The 18,435-nt window shown below is 33.1% G+C and overlaps 2 protein-coding genes across 6 annotated transcripts in view; one reads left to right on the top strand and one right to left on the bottom strand.

Annotated features, from left to right (window-relative positions):
- The window catches only part of LOC140449647 (guanylate kinase), a 202,127-nt gene that overhangs the window by 25,197 nt on the left and 158,495 nt on the right, over window positions 1-18,435 (bottom strand). The window contains exon 1 of one of the 5 annotated variants that reach the window (XM_072542915.1): window positions 8,089-8,215. The exons of 3 other annotated variants lie outside the window; for them this stretch is intronic. The gene's annotated coding sequence lies outside the window, so the exon portion shown is untranslated. Of the gene's footprint in view, window positions 1-7,973; window positions 8,216-18,435 lie in introns of those variants that run through there. One more of the 5 variants, XM_072542916.1, reaches the window with a different exon arrangement.
- LOC140449644 (uncharacterized) overlaps window positions 1-18,435 on the top strand; it is a 197,524-nt gene that overhangs the window by 123,337 nt on the left and 55,752 nt on the right. The gene's annotated exons all lie outside the window — the stretch shown is intronic.

Genomic DNA, 18,435 nt, shown 5'->3' with positions numbered 1-18,435 from the left:
TTCTGGTTGTTTTATATCTACTTTTTTGAATAGCAGTGTTAGTTCGCTCGTTCTTAATTCTTCAGGTATTTTATTGTGTTTTATAATTTTATTAATTAATGTTGTTAATTATTCTGTTTAACTTTAAAACTTATAAATTATTCATTTAAAAGTTATTCCAATTGTTTATTAGAAAGTTGTTTATTTGATAATGAAAAACGCGGTTGTTTCCGTCACCTTAGAACACCTTATAAAATCTCATTTTGTTAGGTAGTGAGTGTTTTTGTCTTCCACTAATATATTTAGGACACTCTATTAATACATGTGTTACATTAATGTCGCAGTTGCATAAGTCACAAACATAGCGATTTGATTTGGAGATTAGGTAGCTGTGAGTGAAGTTCACTAACACTGAAGAGGCACTGTGTATTGATTCCCAGGCATGCAAATCTGCTTGTTCGTTTCCATGAAGTCCAATGTGTGATGGAACCCATATAAAGCGTACTTGCTGCCTCGCGTTGTTTAGCAAATGTAATTGTTCTTTTATTAAAATACCTATGGGATTACTTGTATATAACTGTTCTATCACTATGTAATGCACTGAGAGAGTAAGTAGTTATGACAGAATTGGAATGTTTTGGGTACGTATATAAATGAACGCTTGCAGAATTGAGTATAGTTCTCCAGAGTAAATACTGCAACGGGAAGATAATTTAAACTCTAATACAATGGTTTGGAGTTATAACTGCTGATCCCACACCATCAATAGTTTTGGATGAATCTGTATAGATATGACAATGATCTGGGAAAGAAGCAAGTATGTTGTAAAATGATGGAATAACTTGTTGCATGGGGGGTCTCAGCTTACTGTATTTAGAAAGAGTTAGATCACATTTGCAGGAATACCAGCACTCGTTGATTTATTGAAATAAATCTTTTACCAGCAAAACAATTCCGTTAGTTTTTAATAAATAAACTTTTTTTGGTTAATAAGGTTTAAAAGAAACTTTAAATAGTATATTGTCTTCATTACTTGCCTATTTACTTACTTATTAAAGTTTTATACATATTATTTGTTTTGTTTCAGGTAATTAACGACTTCGAGTACCGGAGAAATAAGGTATTAAATATATACTATAACATACTATATTTCACGAAAATTTTGAAAAATGTTGAATAATAAGAAGTTATTTACTACAGTAAATCCTTTTGACATAATTCTTGTGCGCTGATGCCAACTATAACATCACTAGGGAAAAATTTCCAGTAGTTGGCTGTATACCATAATATTAAATAAAAAAATAGTAGTAATGACTTGGTTTTATAGAAGGTATAGTACGTAAAAATGTTCAAAAAGGAATATTTAATATTATTCGATCAACTATTAGATCGTCATAATCATAATAGATCTTTACCTGGATTCTAATTTGTCTTGGAGCTCTCACGTTGATTATGTAGTGGGAAGATTGTCTGTGCACTGTTATGTTCTATGGCAACTTAGAAATTTTGTCTCCCTAGATATCTTAAAACTTTACTATTTTGCTCATGTACAGTCAATTTTGTAATATTGCGTAGTTTGTAGGGGAAATTGCTCGCGAAATAATGAGGTGCTTGTTCTTCAAAACAAAAAAAATATTTATACCATGACGTTTAGAAGGCGCTTGGATTCCTGTAGACCAATTTTTAAACAAATAACTGTAATTTCGCTATATATTTTCAGTTGTGTTGATTATGTAAAGTCACATAGATGCAATTTTATTTGCAGAAATGATGTTTCCTTATTGAGTGGCTACCATTTTCGTTACAGAAATGATTTGGTGACCCCTGTTCGTCACTTGACCGTTGTGGGCAAGGGTCTATACCCAACATGCGTGCGGTTGTATAATAAATTACCTAATTATGTTAAAGAGTCAAATATTTATGTATTTAAAAGAACAGTTAAGGGCTTACTTCTGGTAAACACTTTCTATTCGTTAGAGGAATACTTGCAGGCTTCTTTTTAACAATTTGTATGTTTTTGTGTATATTTTATATGTTTTTATGTACTTATAGTTTTTACTGATCATAGATTGTATTTGACGCATTTCACAACTTGACTAAAAGTCAGATGAAATAAAGAATATTGATTGATTGATTGATTGGTCATCATTAGTGGATCCTACAGACTCTGTAATACATAATGTATAATGTGTAAAAACATTAACCCATTATCTGCCAATGTCCTATTTGTGGGACACGTTTTCAATTTTTATTATTTTAATAACTATAACTTGCTTATTAAGAATGACCATTAGAATTATGAGAATATATATCTCTCCTTCTATGAAATTTTTTTAAATTCCCGCCATTTGTAAAACCGGCGTTGCTAACTTCAGGTTGAAACTCATAACCTACAAGTGTCTGGTGATAGAGTTGTTTTTACATCACAGTAGTCAAAATACTTCTAAATAAAAAACATTTCATTAAAACGGGTTTTATAAACTTCTACGAGTCGATCGGATAGCCAAGCGGGCTGGGCGGCTGGCTTCTCCTTCGCTTCAATGCGAGAGATGTCAGTTCAAATCCCCGGCTCGGTGAACAGAAACCAAAAAGGCTAACGCAGTAGTTTAAAATTCTAAAATGAATCTGCGGCTTAGTCTAGAATATGCTGGTATCTGATCGGCCTATGGTGGAGCAGTACGGCAAGAGATAAGGGCTTGCGGCTAGGTGATACTCCTCCATAGATCCCTACCGGAAGGGCGTGGAACGCCTAAATACCGGGTATATATATATATATATATATATATATATATATATATATATATATATATATATATATATATATATATATATATATATATATATAAACTTCTACGTATTGATCAAGAAGAGATAAAGCAAGTAAAGATTGAGTAACATTATTACATACTTTGTAGCAATACATCAAAAGATAGGATGTTGAAACCGCTCTTAATAAATAAATATCTTAGATAGCGTGCTTTAAAAGGCAAAGATTTACTTGACAAGTAAAACAAGAAAAAGCAGTTAATGTTAGAAAATTGATAGAAAAACATAATGATTTAAACTGGAAGAATATTGAAGAATTAAGCTATCTTATGGCCCGTTTTCACGCTACGTTTTATTTTTTCAACTATAAAGATACTACGACTGAGGAAAAAGGGGATGAAGAGGTAAAAGACAAGATGGTCAAGAGAGTGGGCTTCTAAAAAGAAGCCAGTATTCCCACGTCTCGTTACTAAAAGAGGCGAACCAGATGACTGGCGCAATTATTTGCGAATGGACACCTCAGCCTATGCTCAATTGCTAGAGTTGGTAACACCATACATATTGAAATAAGACACCTCATGAGAAAAGCCATTACACCCAATGAAAGACTCACAGCAACTCTCAGATATCTTACAACGGGACGCAGCGTCAAGGACTTGGAGTTCACAATCATAATATCCAAACCAGCGTTAAGCCAAATAATTCCTGAAACTTGTAATGCAATCTACTTGGTTTTAATACATAACTACTTAAAAACTTTTATACAATTCAATAAATTCCCCGAGAAAATCGTGGGTGCATTGCCGCAAATCTGACATTATTAGGCTTTTTTTGGGAAAAATGAAACGAACTGCAGTGGAACTAGTCGTCAAATAAGTCAAGATCGGACGACTTGTCTGAACATGTATTTTCACGTAACGTTTTATCCTATCAGTTCTCGCAAAACTATGCTTCTCCCATCATTTCTACGATCTGACCTTGGATTTTATTTCGATTCGACAAGACGTACGTTTTGCTGTTTACATGCCACGTTTTATTGTATAGGATTTGTCCTATCCAACAAAACGTACAATAAGACGTAGCGTGAAAACGGGCCTTTAAACACGTTTCAGAACGAGACAACTTTGAAAAACATCCACCTGCAGACGAAGTTTATAAATAATTTGTTTACTTTCAACAACAATACTAGTAAAATAAACAGGTTCCCCTATTTTACTGTTTATCGACACGATATTAATAAATATAAATAGTCACAAAAACGAATAGAAATATGGACCAGTTTTTTTTAAGCTTTTGTATGTATTTCTTTCAGATATTCGAAATAATTTATCATGCAGTCTATTTCTTTTAATTTCTGGAAACTTTTTTATTTTTGTCTTGGTTTTATGTAATTTTAGGAGGCTACGGGACGTATCCCTACTTTTTCAAGGCAAGTAATGTCATTTTTTATGTGATTTTTTTATATATTCGCTTTTCTGTAGAACGTATCCACCGCATAAAACTAGACCTTACTGTATAATAAAAATATATTGTTAAGAATAATACACTCATGGAGAAAAATATCGAATATTTTGAAATTTTCCAATTTTTTTTTGTAGTCACTAGCCACAATTTTAGACTACTGATGTTACTCATATAGTAGACTGATGTATTCAATTGGTTTGAAATATTTTGAAGATTATTGAGCGCTTAGTGTCATTAGTACATTTTATTATAAAAAACCTTCTTCACGTAAAGGAAAAATCATACTACTAATTCGGTTATTTTTAGTTTGATTTATTAAGTTTAATTAAATATTGTTTTGATTTAACTAAGTTTAAAACAAGTATGCCACCAATTCGACACTGCGATGAAGTCCAAGCAGCACAGATTGTAATTTTGTACGAGGAAGCATATACACAAAAAGATATCGCACGACGTCTCAGGAAAAGTCAATCTACAGTTTCAAATACTTTAAAAAGGTACGAAAGTCTGGTCAAGGACGTCCAAGGTGCACAACCGCAATTGATGACCGTTTTTTGGTTCTTAATTCTACATGAAAACGCTCATTGACATCAATGCTCATGAGAAATGAGTTAGTAAATGTTAGACAAGTAAATGTGAGTTCAGTTAGAAGTTAGAAGAAAGTTAAAAGAAGCAAACTTAAAACCTAGACGCCCTGTCAAAGTTCCACGTCTTCTCCAAAATCATAAAGCTCGTCGTTTAGAATTTGCAAGAACACATATTCAGTAGAATATCGACAACTGGAAAAATGTTCTTTCTACTAATGAGACCAGAATCCTATCATTGAAGCCAGATGGTTGAAACCGCGTCTACAGAAGATTTGGAGAACGATTTGCCACCTGCAATCTCGCCCAGACCGTTAGTTTTGGAGGTGGTGGCATAGTGCTACAGCAAGGATCACGAACAAGGAAGTTCTAAAAAAAATGAAGAAGGAACCAGAGATTGTGTTTACGATCAAATGCATAAAATTGCAATATCTGGGACACGTTATGAGAAATCAGCACCGTTACTCCCTGCTGCAGTCTATATTGCAAGGTAAAGTCAAAGGTAAGCGGGGACCCGGTAGAAGGAGAATATCATGGCTGCGGAATTTAAGAACATGGTTTAAGAAAACCTCAACGGAGCTGTTTCGAGCCGCAGCGAGCAAGGTCGTGATTGCCAAAATGATTTCCAACATCCGAAACGGATAGGAACCAGAAGAAGAAGGCATAATGCTTTGGAAATATATTAGTTGGGAGGTAAGCACCGCACTTGTGGAAGTGCTTGTACGGATGACTGGTGACTCTTACGTTCAAAAGATTCTGCAAGATCATGTTTTGCCATATGTTTGGACATTGGATATGACAGATTCATGTTAATGCACGATAATGCTCGACCACATGCCGCTGCCATGGTGCACAATTATCTTGATGAAGTCCAAATTCAAAGATTGGATTGGCCACTGTTAATCCCGGATTTAAATCCAATAGAGCACATGTGGGAACAGCTTAAATGACGTATACGACAAAGAAATCTCATTCCAAATACGATGGAGCCACTTAGGCTAGCTACAAAGGATTAATGGAATGCAATTTCCCAAGGATATGTTCATAATGTACTTGCCAGCAAGCCGAGAAGGATGCAAACAGTAATAAGAGCTAGAGGGGGAATACTGGTTACTGATCATGCACTTCTTTCTGTTAACAAGATTTGTTTGAGCAATTTAAATTAGCATTTAAGTTTAGAATAAAATAACCTTATTTACATAACAGTAAACATTATTTTTTTCGCAATTTTCTCCTCATAAACATTGTTAAAATAAACTCTTCTTCACAATAAAAGACTTGATTGACCAGAATTTATTTTTAAAAAACAATTAAAAAATTCCAAAATATTCGATATTTTTGTCCATGAGTGTAAGTATAATTAAAATACAGTAAAACCTCCCCTAACCGAAACCTTTTTAACCGAAACATCGTTTAACCGAAACATCGTTTAACCGAAACATCGTTTAACCGAAAAGGCTGACAGTTTCAATAATTTCGTCAATAAAAAGTAAATGTTTGTCGCAAAACGTAAACAATTCCGTTAATTTCACTCACCAATTGATGTCTATGTGTGTTGGGAAATCACAAAAACCAAGAGCGCTAAAGGATATTTCCGAAAAGGGATTTTAAGGTATAGAAGCCAAAAAAGTTCATGGATGTCGACCACTTTATTTTTAGAATGGTTTGAAAATGAATTCGTCTCAAGTGTAAAATCCTTTTTAAAATCAAAAAACCTTCTCATCAAAGCATTGTTGCTTGTTGACAATGCGCCCTCACCCTCAAAATCTACAAAATGGTGACAATTGTCAGATTTTTGCCACCGAATATCACAAGCTTAATCCAGCCGTTAGACCAGGGAGTCATAGAGACATTCAAGAGACATTATAGAGAAGCATTCTTAAGACATCTGTTATTACAGGAGACGAATTAATCCAAAAGTGTTCCCGAAATTCTCAAATCTTTAACAATAAAACCATGGACGTATAAATAAAGATGATTTATTTATACGTCCATGAATAAAACATTTTTATTGGTGAGCTGAGTCGTGGGCCAAGATCAAATCTTCAACTTTGGAAAAATGCTGGAACAAACTTTTTGATAAGATTTTGATTGACGATCCTGAAGAAGAAAATGGTAAGAAAACGACAGAAGAAATTAAACCTTTCATTAAAAATTTGCCGGGACATGACGAAATTAACTAAGAAGAGATACGTGACTGGTTAGCAGCTGATGACTCAGAACGTGAATTCATCGACCAGGACATCATTGATATGGTTCTTTATCAAGACAACCTGAGCATATCAGATGACGAAGATGACGACCCAAGAGGCAACAGGCAGCACAAGACCGTCGACGAGATTTTCAATGCTTTAGAGGAAAGAATTTTATACAGTAGGCCTAATTAGTTAGGGACACGACTAGATTCTTAATTTTTGTTGTCATTACATAAAGTTTTGTCCTTTTCAGATTGCTTTACGTTTCGTCGAACAATCGAATGAGGCAAACTCATGACGTTCTGCAAATTAACGATGGAGGGAGAGAGAAACATCGTTGTCAAACGAAAACGCAAAAAAAATAGCAGATTTCTTTAAAAAAGCATGTTAAACTTGTTTATTTTCCTTAATTTTATTACTTTATTTTGGATTTGCTTATTAGAAAACATTACGAAATCAACTCATAGTATTTTTTAATACCAATACTTTGATCAAGAATATAAAAAACAATGTTATTTTTAACCGAAATTCTTGTTATCCGAAACGGCCTCCCCCCCAATTATTTCGGTTAACGGAGGATTTACTGTAGTTGCAATTGACTAGAATTAATATCTTTCTACTGTTAAATTATTATTTTTTAATAGCGGGAGTTAATATTATATTTTAATTCTTAAATTAAACTTAAAATTGTGAATTCAAGGCAATTAGTTGCTTCCAGGACTCACTGATAATAGTCTGATCAGAAGAAAAACGATTTGATGAATTTAAAATATTTGTTTTTGAAGAATGTAACTACTACTGCAACGCAACGTTATAATAAGAATCTAATATACTAAAAAATGAGAAGAACTAGGAATTTTTAGTATCAATAAAAAGACGATAAACATTGAATATCATTTTCATCTTTCTCTAGAGTAGATTTAGCAAATCGCGGTATAAATTACATATATTTTAAATTACAAAGCTCATCTCGTATTTAACTTACTTTTTATATATTTTTTGCATCAAATACACCTAAAAATAAATGTGCTTAAGCTGCTACTAGCATGCAAACACTACAGTTCCATTCGAAAACTAAATTTCCACTAAGAAATACATACTTCTTTTGTACAACAGGATGCGTCGCGCACGAAACACGACCTACCAAAAAGACCTTCGAAGGATCTCTGCCGATACTGCCGAAGGAATATTCATCGTATTCGATTTGTCGTGTCGCACTCTAAACATGCGCGCTTTTCACTTTTCCAGCTGAAGCTCTACAATGCCGAAAGGATTCAAGTGAAAACTGTCCGAAAATTTCGACGCTGCTTTCCCGTTCGACGGGAAATACTCCTACAGTGACGAGTATTGGTCAAATGTAGGAAAGAAAAATATTTTCTTTGAAGCCAGAGGCATGGGCAGAAACATTTTTTAAGGTGGTGATTTATACTAGTTTAAGAAACTTATTATTTATAAATGGCTTCAAAAAAATTCTTGTGAATCGTTATATAAATTTTTTATTTACTCTATCTTTCGATATTAAAATTTTTAAAACACATTTTTTAAAGTAATTACTATTTTAATGGGAATACGTCACAATTGAAGGTTAAAATAAGTTTATTGACGTTTCAATCTCCACTTTGGAAATCGTTCTCAAAATACAAACATTAAAAAATTAAACAAATTTTGTTTTTTGTTATTTAGTGAAAAATTATTATATAATTCTTTATAAAAAATACACATTTTTTAAATAAATGAACAAGTATTGAATTTAATTCAAATAATATTTTAGTAAGTTTTGACATAATTAGTTTATTTACAAATGTGCCATTAGACACTTTGAATATAGTCAAGACAAAATTAGAGAGTGATGATACATTGGCAACTAGAACAAGACTAAATATATCAGCTATAATGGAGTTATTGACATTCTTCTTCTTCATGTGCCTTGTCCGTTCCGAACGTTGGCAATCAACATGGCTATTCTGACTTTGTTTACGGCAGATCTGAATAGTTCAGCAGATGACAATCCGAACCATTGCTGCAAGTTTTGGAGCCACGAGTGTCTTCTCCTCCCTGGACCCATTCTGCTGTCTATTTTCCCTTGAACGATCAGTTGTAGTACTCTATATTTATTATGTCTCATAACGTGACCCAAGTATTCCAACTTTCTTTTCTTTATACTTATTCCTACCTCTCTCTCTTTACCTATCCGGCGTAGTACCTCTTCGTTGGTCACGTGCTCAGTCCAGGATATTCGTAATATACGTTGGTAAGCCCACATTTCGAAGGCCTCTACTTTTTTCATCCATGTTGCGGTCATTGTCCACGCCTCCATTCCATATAACAAAACCGGGAATACATAACATTTCAGAAGTCGAATTTTGAGAGGTAGGGTGAGGCTTTTAGAGGTGAAAATTTGCTTCATGCTAGTGAACGATGCTCTTGCCTTTTCTACTCTTATACGTATTTCCTTAGCTTGATCCCAATTTGAGTTAACTGTTGTTCCCAAGTAGATGTACGAATCCACGTGTTCAATTCTTTCATTGTCTAATATCAGTTGCTGTGGTGGTTGTTGGGTTTTGCTTACTAACATCCATTTGGTTTTTGTGATATTTAGTCTGAGTCCGTATTGTGCACTTGTTTTTTGTATCTTACTCATTAGGCAACTCAGTTCCTCCATGCTACTTGCTAGAATCACAGTGTCATCAGCATACCTTATGTTATTAATTATTTCTCCAATTATTGTCTTATCTAATCTATGTCTTATTGACATTATGTACTGATAATACATATTTTCAACTAAATAATGAATTCTTTTTTTAATGGCTTTGAATTATTGGTCCATTCAGCCACGATATATAATAAATACTGTTTGCTACAATATTAAATATACGGATACTATATACATATGAGCACATATACACACTTATGCACGCACATACATATATAGGTATTGTTAAATAAAAATAAAAATACAAAAAGGAAGTGGAAACATTAAATTGACCTCTATACTCTTCATTCAGGGCCCTAACCAACGAATAAGAAATATACAAATAATATCTACTAAATGCTAATAATAAATACTAATTGTACTAATAAATAGTAATCTTTTTTCACAGCGCTAAAACCCGGTATAACACTTCGGAGGTTTAGGCCTTCTTTGTGAATGTTTTTTTTTCTTTTTTTAAATTTTTTTTAATTCGGCTTTTTTTTATTTTATTTATACATTTTTATTAATTCCAATTTTTTTTTTATTTTATTTATACATTTTTATATTTTATTTATACATTTTTTTTTAATTTTATTAAATTATATTTTTTTTCTATTTTTTCCTTTTTTTCTTCTTTTTTCTCTGTTTTCCCTTTTTTTCGTTTTTTTTTTAATTATTTTTTGCTTTTTATATACATATTTTTTTCTTTTTATTTTTTAAAAAACAATTTAAAAATTCCCAAATAATTTGTTGTAAGAGAGAAGTTTGATTTTGTAGTAAAGGTATTTGTTCTTGAGCCAGAGTGTGCATCAAATACTTAATTGCATCATCATTATGCTTGCATCCAAACAGCCAAATAATGAATTCTATAAACAAAGTTTTGGTCTAGCAATGGACTCTAGTTTATCTCCATTATTAGCCGATATATTTATGGAAGATTTTAAACAAATTAGAGTTGTAAGACACATTCCTGAATAATATAAACGATAAACCTTTACCAAGGAAAAGGAATATAATAACACACTACCTTTCCTGGATGTTTTAATCTCTAAGACGATATTGGATATGAGACTCAGGTGTATAGAAAACCAACACACACCATCAAATATTTATATTACAAATCAAATCACTATATCAATATTAAAAAGGGAATCATTAAATCCTTATACGATAGAGCCAAGATTGCTTGTTCTAACGAAAATTCGTTCTTAGAGGAAAAACATTTGTTAACATCTGTTTTATTAAAAAATGATTATCCTTTATCGTTTATAAATAAGGAATTCCCAACAATCGATCGAATAGAACAGAACAACTTAGAATGAGATAAGAACATGATTAGAACATTTTATCGAAAGCAGTTCAGTTTTTCTCTACTATGATAGTTGTTGGATGTTGATGAACTTATTGAGTAGCAATAAAGGAACATTGTGTAGCGAACACGAGAACTTTTTTCAATATATAAAGTCATTATGACACGTTAAAAAAAGTCCTGAAATGAACTTCGTAATATTGACATTCACTAAATTCTCTAGAAATCATCTCCAAAATCAATTCTTCCCATCTAGTAGTCAAACGCATTAGACAAGAATTGCACAATCTAAATCACAGAATCATTGCTTTCCTGTGGGTGCCATCTCATATTGGAATCACGGGAAACGATCTGGCATATAAATATGCGCGAAAAGTCTTATAGGACACAACTATTGAGATCTATCCAAGAACTCCAGCGACAGGTCTCAAATTATATTTTCACAGCAAAATAGTTGACGTATGGAATAGCAGATGACACAAAAACATGTGAAATTACTTGAGATAAAACCAACATTTCAACCATGGTCTGATAGTTCCTCCAATCGTTTTTCTCAGCTGATTATCACAAGACTGCGGCTTGTAGTCATCTTCCGCATAGACATCTGATGGCACAACCGGAAACTATTCGCGTGAAACTTCTACTAGATTTCAATCTCGTTGGATTCCTTGTTTGGCCAAATAAACGATGGCGCAGATCGCATTCTTATTTCTTCTTCTTCTTCCTTCTTGTATGTAGTCTTTAAATTTCTTTAGGCTCTATGTAGGCTCTATTTCTTCTTCAATATTAGTCTCCTAAATTGTTCAAGTTATCGCACCATTTTTTTCTTGGTCTCCCAATACTTCTTCGTCCATTTGATGACTTATCTCGTGCTATTCGTACTAACCTATCCTCTGCCATTCTACTAATGTGTTCGTTCCACTCCTGCTTCAGTATCGGTTGCGCGTTGCTCATATACGGCGCCGGGAAACTTTTGCACTTCGCAATCGGGACGGCCACTCAGTAGTTTACATTCTTTATATTGAAGTGGTTGAATCGTTTTTCGTTTGTCGGCAGTTTGTTTAAATTCGTTTTATCGAAGTAGTGGAATTTTTTTTCGTAAAACTTCAAAAAAACTATATGCGGCTGTATTTTCTAAATAAAAAAATGCGTATGATGCGTCTCATAAAAAATTGCGTATTTTTGTTGAGACGGTCATGGTGAAAATATATTTTTATATGAAAACGCATCGCCGGGTCACTTACCGCAATAGATATTGTAAAAGTCAAACAAAAATAGATTTCGGCTTTTTTATTATTCATTCCGTTGATTACTACATGCGGGTTTTCAGAAATGTTTAAACTAAACCGTAAATTTGGTACAAGGCTCACGAACCGATTAATTTTATTGGAGCCTGTTGTTTTTAGTGGATTTTCAATCCTTTTGTGTTTTTAATTGCTTAATAGGTACATTTAAATTGTGCATTATAATGTAATGTTAATGCTTTGTAGTAATGAAATATATACAATAAAATGTAATGAATTAAACCTGTCACATGTACTAGCTGATATCTTGTTTGCTTTATAGATGTGCTTGTACAGTTAGTTATTCTGAAACCTACTATTTAAATCAGCGCATACCTTTTTTGTAATTCAAAGTGTGTTTTTAAATATTTCTACTAAATAAATTGTCTACGTGCTTATTTAAATGTTAAAGGCTAATTTCTAAATTTTCTTCCGATACTTATTCTACCACTTGATGATTTTCCCTTGTTAATTTAACGACTTTTGTGTCCGCCATTCTACTGATGTGAAACATTTACATTAACAGCAAGAGAAGAAGAGCAATTAAAAGTTTTTGAGAGGAAGACGATCAGAAAAATACTGAGACCAAAGAGGCAAAACGAAGAGGATGCAAAACAATAGATGAATCACGAAATACAAGAATGGGTGGATCAAGAGAACATGGTTAGAGCAATAAAAGCACAAAGAATTAGATGGTATGGACACATAATGAGAAGACAGAAGAGCAATCCGTTAAGAGTTATGACGGAATGTATACCACCAGGTAAAAGAACCGGAGGTAGACTTAAACGGAAATGGAGACAACAAGTGGAAGAAGAGTATGGAAATTGGAAATATAGAAAGGACAATCAAAGAGAAAGAAGAATGGAGAAAATTAGTGGAAACAGCGAAGTCACACTAGAAACTGTCAAACCAAACACAGAATGGGATGATCCCCCGCACAAAAAGGATATTCAAGTGTAAACAGCATCAGCTTCTTCGGGAGCGTACAGCTTGTCACATATCATACATATTTTTGTCACCAAAATCAAAAGCAGTTATTAGATATCAAAAGCAGTGTTTTATGAAAATCGTTACTTTCCTGGTCTAAGTCGCAATCCACAGAATTGGAATAGAGAAAGAAATTATCAGCACAATTAAACAAAAAAATCTTGAATATTTAGACCAAATATTGAGACACGATAAGTACCGTCTACTTCAATAGATTATCCAGGGAAAAATAGACAGCATGCGTTCGCCAGGCAAAAGAAGACTCAAATGGCTCCAAAATCTGCGGATGTGGTTGGGGATCGCATCGGTCGAACAATTCAGAAGTGCCATGTTAATAACCAATGTTCGCAGGGGCACCTGAAGAAGGAGAAGAATAGGGAACAAGGGAACAATAACTAAACTCTAGAATGAAGAAAAAGAAATTTGATATACATTTAACACGTGAGGTAATCATAGTATACAAATGCTTTCTCATACTGAACTCGTGTGTATATACCATGTCCTCTTTGCTTTATATATATTTATAGTTTTATAGTTTATTTTTATGAACGAGAGAGTAATTAGCATAATTTTAACTGGTAGCTCCGACCACTCCATGGGCGTGCTCAAGATTAATTGAAAAATTACTTTGAATAATTGTAAAAAATAAATGAATTATTTTAGTGTTATAAAGTGTTATGTGTATGTAAACAAAAGTGACCTCTTTTATCACACACTATATTAGAACTGACTGGCCTACATTAAAAAGGGTTTTAAAAAATTTACATTTTATTTAATTTTTAAAAATTACAAAAGAGAAAAAGAGTTTTTAAAATCGTCTAAGGTATGTTAAATAGATGAATAAAAATATTAATATAAAACTTACAGCTACTTGTTACAAATCCAAATCAGATTCAGAAGATGAACTTTCAGAACCAAGATTTATAATAACTGGCTCGATCATTTTATCAGTAATATTGTCCAGCTTCCACATTTTTTCCTCTTCTTTAATAGTGTGATTTACTGCCTTTTCCCAGTTTTCAGGTTTTACATTATTTACGGCCTCCAAAAACAACTGTTTAACATCATGAATTTTAAAAGTGGTATTTTTTCTTGAAACTTCACTCTTTATCTGTGCCCATACCAGTTCAATCGGGTTTAATTCACAATGATATGGTGGGGATCTAAGTACTGTCATTCCACGATTTTTGGCAATTTCAGCAATTTCGTATTTTTTAAATTTTTCTTTATGAAGGGCACACAACGAATAAAGTTCCTTTCTTATAGATCCGGGATGGTACGTAATATTTTTTGAACTCAGCCAATTCTGCAAGTCTTTTTTTAACCACTTGGTTGTTGGCAGTCCTTCTATAAGTCTGGAGTGATAACTTGCAATATCCATTACTATTACACAGTTCTTAGGAAGAAGATCTATCATTTGTTCGAACCATTCTTGAAAGACATCAGCGTTCATGTCTTCATGGTAGTCACCGGTACGAGTTGATTCAAAAGTTAATAAACCACCTTCAACAAAACCGTCTGAACTGCCAATGTGTACTATTATCAGCCTGCGTCCCTTTCCTGATGGTGGGTTTAAACCAGTAGATAAGTTATTTACAAAAGCGTGCCTTTGACTTGTAACAGTTTCATCCTGCCAAAATTTATTTGGTGTATGACCCTCGTTGATCCATGTTTCATCAAGATAAAATATTTTTCTTTTTTGGTTTCTCATTTCCTTTATGGTTCTTAGAAAATGTCTTCTCCATATGACAATATCGCTTCTTTCTAATAAAATAGACTTTCTGGGATTCTTTTTCCAGCGGAAGCCTATTTCTTTTAAAAGTTTCCATAACGTACTTCGACTCATTTCTGGGTAATCCTTATCATCTCGAACTGAGACAAGAACTTTATCCAATGTTGGAAATTCTTGTCTAAAGAAGAATTCATGCACTTTCCGTCGAAGTCCTTCTTTAAAATGATATTCTATTTGAAATTTTGGTTTCCCTGGAGCATTACGTGGCATTTGAAAACTACCACATTTCTCTTCTTTAACAACTCTGTAAATCGTAGATTTCCCAACCCCAAGTGTACTGCTAACTAACTCAACGGTCTCATCAACACTTTCACATAAACGTTTGTCTGTAAATGATTTAAAACAATTAAATATTAATGTTTTTTCATTAACTGTTAGAAGACCAATTTTTCGGCGTTTACACGGCACTTCCAAATTTTCCGTAACACTAGTATACACAATAAACTGCACCTTGCAACTGAAGTACCTACTTTTAGTGAACTGTTAAGAATTTTGAATACGCCACTTGGACCTTCCTATATACAAAATGGAAAAACCCACTATCACATTTTCTGTGGAATAAGTTTAGAAGGTAATTATCTAGTCAATTACTGTCGTAGATTCCTGGAATTAAAGAATTAAATGTTGGATTGTTGAAACCCTTACTTCGTGGAATGCACTCATTTCAGATAAAATAAAACGTTTTATTTTATCTAAAGAATTAAACTTTATTTTGCAAATAGGCAAAGAATTAAACTTTATTTTGCAAATAGATAAAATAAAACGTTTTATTTTATCTAAAGAATTAAACTTTATTTTGCAAATAGATAGGTACTTATTAAACTTTTATTGGTTATATATAACCAATAAAATAAACATCTTACATTTCTTGCAAATTCATTAGTACCTGTTAACCTCCATCACTCCGACACTGGCAACCTTATTTAGGGATTAGTAAATCTCACAACTATTGTATTCTATTCTGCTCCAACCTTTATACCTGGTGGTCATACTCAATTTAAAATTGTTTTCCTATATACTTCTGTAAACTTGTTGACAAATATCTGTTTTTCATTGAGTCACCCGTATCAACAGTTTAGGGATTTGCATACATAATTTATTGTTTTATTACTCTCTCATACATAAAAATACACTATAACTACTCCCATACACTTTTAACCATCGATCATCTAAAACCATATCATGTATCTTCTGGATATTTTCTTCAGTTTTTGCAGTTTTTTTTCGTGAATCAAACCAACTGATTTGAATACCAAATCAGTTGGTAAATTTAACAAAACTAACTCTTGAGAAAGTTGAATGTAGAGTACGAATTCAGGGGGAACTGTCTGAACCTTTTAAAACAAATAACGGGCTGCGCCAGGGAGACCATCTCTCCTGTATACTGTTCAATCTGGCTCTGTAAAAATTAATACGTATGTCAAAAATCACAAACACTGGTTCAATATATAATAAATCAGTGCAAATCCTGGCCTATGCTGATGATATCAATATTGTTGGGAGAACGGAAAACGCTGTATGAGAGACGTATGTAGCATTAAAAGAATCAGCTACAAAAATGGGTTTAATAATAAACACCAACAAAACAAAGTATATGAAAATAAGCACAGAACCACAAATCCTACGACCACTTGTTATAGAAAACGACGTCATCGAAGCAGTGAATGAATTTGTATACCTAGGAGCGTTTCTTAACACTGAAAATAATACTACCGCAGAGATTAACCGCAGAATTTTTACGGCCAACAGATGCTATTTTGGGCTTAATCTCCTCCTTAAATCCACATTTATATCAAGAAATACAAAAATAAAACTCCACAAAACAATAATACGCCCTGTCCTAACATATGTTTCAGAGATTTTTACTCTAACAAAAAATAATGAAAACATATTAGGATGTTTCGAAAGAAAAGTACTACAGCGAATCTATGGAACAGTGAATGACAATGGAGTGTGGAGAAGACAATACAACTTCGAAGTTTATAAAATATACCAAGAACCTGATATCGTAAAACATATTAAGATAGATCGTCTGAGGTTGATAGGGCATGTAATGCAGATGGAACAAAATGACCCAGCTAAAAAAACGCTCCTTGATAGACCCATTGGTCAGCGAAGAAGAGAAGACCCAAAACAAGGTTCCTTGATAACCTCGATGAAGACACGAGAAATATGGGAATACGTGCTAGGCGGAGGAAGGCGATGGATAGGGACGACTGGGGAGAAATTCTTGAGGAGGATAGGACCCACACCTGGTTGTAAAGCCAGAATGATGATGATGATTTTGCAGTTTTTGGCAGTCGTTCGCGTGAATCATGTTCAAACACGATGACGTTTACTATACATTTTATTGTTACCGAATGTGCGGACTTTTAGCACCTTGGATTAAATTTTTGTGAGCGATAAAATAAATTGACAGAATTTTCTGAAGCAACTATCTTTCAGTTAGTTAGTTTAATAAAAAAGGAATAACATCAAATTCATCAATTTATTAGTATAAGTTTTCATATCCAGCAGAGCCATCTATGGGCTACCAAATTAGTTTTTACTTTGCCTTCATATCATATCCTCGTATCTAGCAATTCTTAGAAACTATTATACTTAACAAATATTCATACGGCAAGTATCACAAAATGCGATTTTAGTTATATTAGCCACACTTTAATATATTTATTTACAATATAAACTTATTTGAACACAGTAGGGTATTGACTTCTGACATCAAATATTTGCAAGAGCTGGTTCAGCAAATTTGGAAATTGTGTTATTGTAGGTCGTGATGTTGATTGTTAAACAATAAATGTATAGAAAACATTATGTCTAATACATCTCAAAAACAAAACATTATTTGTATATTGTGTAATTTTGATATGAACAAGTGTTCAAAAGATTGATAGGGTCAGTTTTAAAAAATGTTTTAAGGAAAAACAAAGTTGGATACTTTTTCCGTGTCAAGGTTGTCTATACCTACTACGTTTGAGAATTGTTGATAGTACAGTTTTATGACACGGCTGATAATCCGCAATGTAACGTCATAAATTAATGACGAAGAATTTAAAAATTAGAAATTTCCTTGTCTCCAATGTTACAGTAATTTTAATAAAGCAATAAGGTAGGTACCGACATAATTTGTTCAGATATAAAATATCATTATAAAATAGCAGTGTCAAAGATTCCGGTATCTTTTATCCTGCCTACCAACTAAACCCATCCTCTCCTATTTGTGCGCAGTTGACTGTCGCTCGTACCGTACTTTAAAAGTACTGGCCACTTAGACTTAGTCTGCCAGTAAGGCAGACGACACTTTCGAAGCACTCCCTTCTCTTATCTAGATCTTCTCTGTCGATAGTCCGGCTGGTGTTTCTATTCTTCTTTCTTTTT

Source organism: Diabrotica undecimpunctata, chromosome 9, assembly GCF_040954645.1.
Source record: "Diabrotica undecimpunctata isolate CICGRU chromosome 9, icDiaUnde3, whole genome shotgun sequence".
NCBI lineage: Eukaryota > Metazoa > Arthropoda > Insecta > Coleoptera > Chrysomelidae > Diabrotica > Diabrotica undecimpunctata.
Note: the sequence above shows the minus strand (reverse complement) of the source record. Positions and strands in the feature narration are given on the sequence as shown.